Below are 6,295 nucleotides of genomic sequence, written 5' to 3'. Positions count from 1 at the left end.
TACCCAATTCATTTTTTCCAATTAAGGGGCAATTTAGCGTGGCCAATCCACCTAACCTGCACATCTTTGGGTTGTGGGTGCGAAAGCCACGCAAAGACGGGGAGAACGTGCAAACTCACCACGGACAGTGACCCAGAGCTGGGATTGAACCTGGGACCTCGGCGCCGTGAGGCAGCAGTGCTATCCACTGCGCCACTGTGCTGCCCAGATCATCGAGCCTCTTCATGGTGTTTTGCAGCTGGTCCTCATGAGCTCACAGATATTGAGTCAGCACACTCCACCTCAGGTCAGTAACACGGATAATGCCGGCAGTCATCATTTTCGCCGCCTCCCAGAGCCCCAGAGAGCACGGGGGTCAAGAGACCTACTGAGGGTCAGGCCGCCATGTTGAAGAGGTGGCTCCACCCCCACTGAATCCACCTGCGCTGTTTTGTCAACAGATTTCTTCACTTTATTTGTCACAATCCTACTAAACTAAACCCTGACGTCTTCCAGGGACATGATAACAATATTAATTTAAAGATCAGATTATAGGTGAGTGGCACCAAAACCTGCGGAAAAGCATCTACTCCCGCACCACATGCCCGACGCCCCGGCACAGACAGATTTCTGATCGATGAGCGTGCCGAGGGTTATGGGGAACTGGCAGGTAAATGAAGAGAAAGCTGAGATGAGGAGGGATTTATTTTCTTGAGGATGTGGTGAAGCTTTGAAATTCTGTACCCCAGAGCATTTACAGTGCAGAAGGAGTCCATTTGGCCCGTCGAATCTGCACCGCCCTTGGAAAGAGCACCCTATTTATGCCCAAGCCTCCACCCGATCCCCGTAACCCAGTAACACCACCTAACCTTTTTGGACACTAAGGGCAATTTAGCTTGGCCAATCCACCTAACCTGCACGTCTTTGGGCTGTGGGAGGAAAGCGGAGCACCCGGAGGAAACCCGCGCAGACACGGGGAGAACGTGCAGACTCCGCACAGACAGTGACCCAAGCCGGGTCTCGAACCTGGGAACCTGGTTCTGTGAAGCAATAGTGCTAACCATTGTGAAATGGGGGATAATGTGGGAAAACGGTGTTGTGGTAGATCAGCCAATAAACCCTTTGAATGGTTCAGGCTCGATGGGCCGAATGGCATACTGCAGCTCATATTTGTTGTGATCTCCTGTACAGGAAGCTGTGAGCTTGGATCTGTCAATCAGCCTGAATCAGCACCTTCAGGAGAATAGGGAGGGTGAATATTAGATACAGCAGAGTGAGAATGGAGGGAGATTGTGTGGGATGGAGATTTTCAGCTTTCAGGGAATAAGAGAGGAAAAAATGTGACATAGAAACTAGAATTGTCTGTTCTGAGTTTCTATCCTGTACTGACAGTGGTGAATTTTGTCAATTGTTTTTACAGGATATTAGATGAGGAGGAATTACGGACAGAAATCTCAAACATTACATCTCGATCTGACAGTCACTCGATTCCCTGGAACCTGAATATCATCAGCCTTTGAATCAAGAAGGAGAAATGTTTGCCCGAACTGTCAGCTAAAGATTTCAAACATCAGTGTAACTGGAAAAGCACCGAGACCCTAACAACACACACCCGAGTGAGAGTGTTCCAGTGAACTGACTGTGGAAAGAGCTTTAACCAGTTACACAGCCTGAAAAACATAACAACATTCAGAGTGGGGAGAGATCGTACACGTGTTGTGTCTCTGGACGAGGCTTCAACTGATTGACCCGCCTGGAGAGACACAAAGAGACCCAAAATATGGAGAAACCGTGGAAATGTGGGGACTGTTGGAAGGGATTCAGAGTCAAATCAGAGGTGGAAACTCATCAACGTAGTCACACTGGAGAGAGGCCGTTCACCTGCTCTCTGTGCGGGAAGGGATTCAGTGATTCATCCAACCTGCGGATACACCAGCGAGTTCACACTGGGGAGAGGCCATTCACCTGCTCTCAGTGTGGAAAAGGATTTACTCAAGTATCCAACCTGCAGTCACACCAGCGAGTTCATACTGGGATGAAGCCATTCACCTGCTCTCAGTGTGGGAAGGAATTTGCACATTTATCCGCCCTGCGGCCACACCAGCGAGTTCACACTGGTGAGAAGCCGTTAACCTGCTCTAAATGTGGGAAGGGATTTATTGATTCATCCACCCTGCGGAACCATCAGCGAGTTCACACTGGGGAGAGGCCATTCACTTGCTCTCAGTGTGGGAAGGGATTCACTCGGTTATCTCCCCTGAAGACACACCAGTGAGTTCACACTGGGGAGAGGCCATTCACCTGCCCTCAGTGTGGGAAGGGATTTACTCAATTATTCAACCTGCAGACACACCAGCGACTTCACAGTGGGGAGGGGCCATTCACCTGCTTTTAGTGAGGGATACTCAGTTATCTCACCCGCGGAGACCCAGGGAGTTCACACTCAGAGCAGCCTTCTCGAAGGTCAACCCACGGAAAGCCACTGGCCCGGATGGGGTACCCGGACGGGCACTCTGGTCTTGCGCAGATCAGCTGGCGGGGGTATTCGCAGACATCTTCAACCTCTCTTTACAACAATCTGAGGTCCATATCTGCTTCAAGAAGATGACCATCCCTGTACCAAAAAAACGCCAAGCAGCATGCCTAAATGACTATCGTCCAGTGGCTCTGACATCCGTCACTATGAAGTGGTTCGAAAGGTTTGTCATGGCGCGAATCAACTCCAGCCTCACGGATTGCCTTGATCCACTACAGTTCGCCTACCTCTACAACAGGTCCACAGCAGATACCATCTCCATGGCCCTGCACTCTACCCTGGAACACCTAGATAGCAAAGACACCTATGTCAGACTCCTATTTATCGACTACAGTTCAGCCTTCAACACCATCATTCCTACGAAACACATCTCCAAACTCCGTGGCCTTGGTCTCAGCTCCTCCCTCTGCGACTGGATCCTGAACTTTCGAACCCACAGGCCTCAATCTGTAAGGATAGGCAACAACACCTCCTCCACGATCATCCTCAATACTGGTGCCCCACAAGGCTGTGTCCTCAGCCCCCTACTATACTCCTTATATATCTATAACTGTGTGGCCAAATTCCCCTCCAACTCGATTTTCAAATTTGCTGATGACACCACCGTAATGTGTCGGATTTCAAACAATGACGAGACAGAGTACAGGAATGAGATAGAGAATCTGGTGAACTGGTGCGACGACAATAATCTCTCCCTCAATGTCAACAAAATGAAGGAGATTGTCATCGACTTCAGGAAGCGTAGTGGAGAACATGCCCCTGTCTACATCAATAGGAACGAAGTAGAAAGGGTCGAGAGCTTCAAGCTTTTAGGTGTACAGATCACCAACAGCCTGTCCTGGTCCCCATGCCGACACTCTAGTTAAGAAAACCCACCAACGACTCTACTTTCTCAGAAGACAAAGGAAATTTGGCATGTCAGCTACGACTCTCACCAACTTCTACAGATTCACCATAGAAAGCATTCCTTCTGTTTGTATCACAGCCTGGTATGGAACCTGCTCTGCCCCAGACTGCAGGAAACTACAAAAGGTTGTGAATGTAGCCCAGTCCATCACGCAAACCAGCCTCCCATCCATTGACTCTATTTATAATTCCCGCTGCCTCGGAAAGGCAGCCAGCATAATTAAGGACCCCACGCACCCCGGACATACTCTCTTCCACCTTCTTCCGTCAGGAAAAAGAGACCAAAGTTTGAGGTCACGTACCAACCGACTCAAGAGCAGCTTCTTCCCTACTGCCATCAGACTTTTGAATGGATCTACGTTGAATTAAGTTGATCTTTTCTCTACACCTTGCTATAACTGTAACATTATATTCTGCAGTCTCTCCTTCCTTCCCTATGTACGGTATGCATTGTTTGTACAGCATGCAAGAAGCAATATGTTTCACTGTATACTAATAAATGTGACAATAATAAATCAAAAACTGGGGAGAGGCCATTCACCTGCCCTCTGTGCGGGAAAGGATTTACTCGAGTATTCAACCTGCAGTCACGCCAGCGAGTTCACACTGGGGGAGGCCATTCACCTGCTCTCGGTGGGGGAAGGGTTTCACTCGGTTATCTCACCTGCAGTCACACCAGCGAGTTCACGCTGGGGAGACGCCGTCCACCTCTCAATGTGAGACGGGATTGCATGTTTCATCGCACCTGCTGTGACGCCAACAATTTCACAATTGATTACAGGGGTTGGATTCTGCTGTTATTGTTTCTGCTCTACACCCAGGACTGCATTTTGTTCATTCTGACAGGTGGTCAGTGGGGATGGTCGGAGGGTTTCTTTCTGCTGGACTGGCCGGTCTCACCACTTTGCCTCCAATGGGCTGATACTCTTTGAGCCTTGTTGCTAATACCTGGCTCCAAATTTCACAAGGATCACAGAGTGAAAGGGTGTTTGGAAGCTTGAAGATATTTAGTTTCCATTTCTGTTTCAACCCCCCCCCAAAGCCATGTTGCCATGGAGATGGGTCCTGGTGGTTACATGATTCTTTTGTTTAATTCATCTGGGTGTTCCTCACAGAAAAAAATCTATCAGGGTGTAGAAGCCAGGTATTTTGAATACAACTAGTATAGGTAAAAGATAGCTGTTTAAGCATAAATGTTGAGCCCCAGTTTTAAATACCCATTTATACAGCATAATTCACTTTTACTGAGGTCCGTTGTTCTGGCAAATGCATATTTTCAAAGACAGTGTGACATTAAAACAGCACAGTTGCAAAACAATTTGACACTGCTTGTGCTAATTGTCAAGGACAGGGACTGAATACACAGCAACATGAAGGCACCATTGTTCACAATGCAGATAACAGCTGGGTCAGAAAAGCTGATGTTGCACATTGAAGATGGACGGCTTGCCATCAAATCAAATGTGTTTGAGTCTAACCCAAACCAAATAGGATTATATTGGGGTGTAATTAGATGACTTAAGACAAATATGAAAGTGTATAACTGAAAAGTTTCCCCCGCCATTTTAGTGTATTGTCTTTGGGGGGGTGTGTTGAGGAGATGTCTTTGTGTTGTCTTCCTGTTAGTTTAGTCAGTTTTGTCCTTTATAGTCTCCATTTTTAGTTTATTGTCTTTGGGGGTTCTGTCAGTCTACCAGTCTGTGTCAGTGATGTTAGTCCACTTTTGACTTTGAGTTTGAGTTTAGCTGAAGATTAGCTTTCTCTCTCTCTTCATGTTTCATTGCCAGACTTTGACCTTTTAAAAGTTACTTTCGAGCTGTCTGCCTAAGCAAACAAAGATAATGTCTGTAATTCTCTGAAAGCTTCGAATTGTCTACGAATTGCCTTTTAAATGACTTTCAAATTGTAATCAAGCGACTACAAATAAAACAATTCCTTTTGGCACCTGAGAAGTTTATACTGCAAATTTCTGCTGAGTTCCAGTATTCGCAAAGTGCTACTGATAACCGAATAGCAGAGATGATATAAATTCCTTCAACTATACACAGTCGAATAATACAAGGAATCGAACAACTTGACACGGTCCAGAAATATTACAAATCTTACAACTTGTCGTATTGCGCCAGGACTTGATTAATCAACTAAGCTTGCCCCAAACTTGGCGTAGTTCGACAGGTTAAGATCCCCATAAATTAAAGATTCCTATCCAGGGTATGAGGGGCAAGTTGTCTGAGTGGACTGGGAAACTGATTGGTACAGGGAATACCTAATATTTAAGGAATTATTACATATTTATCAGGACGGCGGTTAGCTCAGTTGGGCTGGACGGCCTGGCCTTCTTTTAACTGCTGATTGGCTTTAACTAATTTATAATTTATCAATTCGACCCAAGTGTCTGTCCATCAATTTAAGAGATATAGGTATTTGAATAAGTTAGTGGAATTTTCCCATTCCATCGCTTGCCAATTTTCCAAATTATCGGCACCTGCATCTCAACATTAATTAGAAAAAACACAGCCTTCAGGACATTATGACCTTAGACTGTCTATTACCATGGAAACAGGACTGCCCGTGCTGGAAAAGCAGCAGCATACAATGGGGTCTTTTAGCTAGTTGGCGTCACTGACCTTGCTTGTGTCAAGCAATTTGCAAATGTTAAAATCTAGGTTTAATGAAAGAAAACTAAAGTGTATGTTCTGGATTAACCCTTAATAGGTTTCCATTTATTGTTGCACTCAAACAATGCTTAATATGCTTAATAAGTTCTCATTTAACCCTTTTACCTTTATCATCTATCGGTAACTAGAAAAGCCAATTTCTATCTGTCCCCCCTTTTGATTCTTCAAAAGATTAATAAGATGAAACAAAATAATG

The sequence above is a fragment of the Scyliorhinus torazame genome, chromosome 5, assembly GCF_047496885.1.
Source record: "Scyliorhinus torazame isolate Kashiwa2021f chromosome 5, sScyTor2.1, whole genome shotgun sequence".
In the NCBI taxonomy this organism is placed as follows: Eukaryota; Metazoa; Chordata; class Chondrichthyes; order Carcharhiniformes; family Scyliorhinidae; genus Scyliorhinus; species Scyliorhinus torazame.
This window is presented reverse-complemented; position numbering follows the sequence as displayed.